The sequence below is a fragment of the Meleagris gallopavo genome, chromosome 1 (genome assembly GCF_000146605.3).
Source record: "Meleagris gallopavo isolate NT-WF06-2002-E0010 breed Aviagen turkey brand Nicholas breeding stock chromosome 1, Turkey_5.1, whole genome shotgun sequence".
NCBI classification, from domain to species: Eukaryota; Metazoa; Chordata; class Aves; order Galliformes; family Phasianidae; genus Meleagris; species Meleagris gallopavo.
The window spans coordinates 103306517-103306770 of NC_015011.2; positions in this window are offsets into that span (position 1 = coordinate 103306517).

Genomic DNA, 254 nt, shown 5'->3' on the forward strand with positions numbered 1-254 from the left:
TCCTGAGGGCACATTTTACCACATTATTAGACCTAGTTTCTATTAGGATTGTTTATGGAAGGAATAAAAAAATAATGACAACATCAGAGAGATTCTTTGGTGAGATCTTATTTACAAAGTATGCCCACAAAGTCCTGTTTCCCAGAAGAAAAAAAAAAAAGAAAAAAGAAAAAAAAAGTAGAAACAAATGACAGCAGAATATTTTCTTACTCACAGTTACTAAGTCTCCCTCTTCTGTCAGTTCTGCTTTTTCT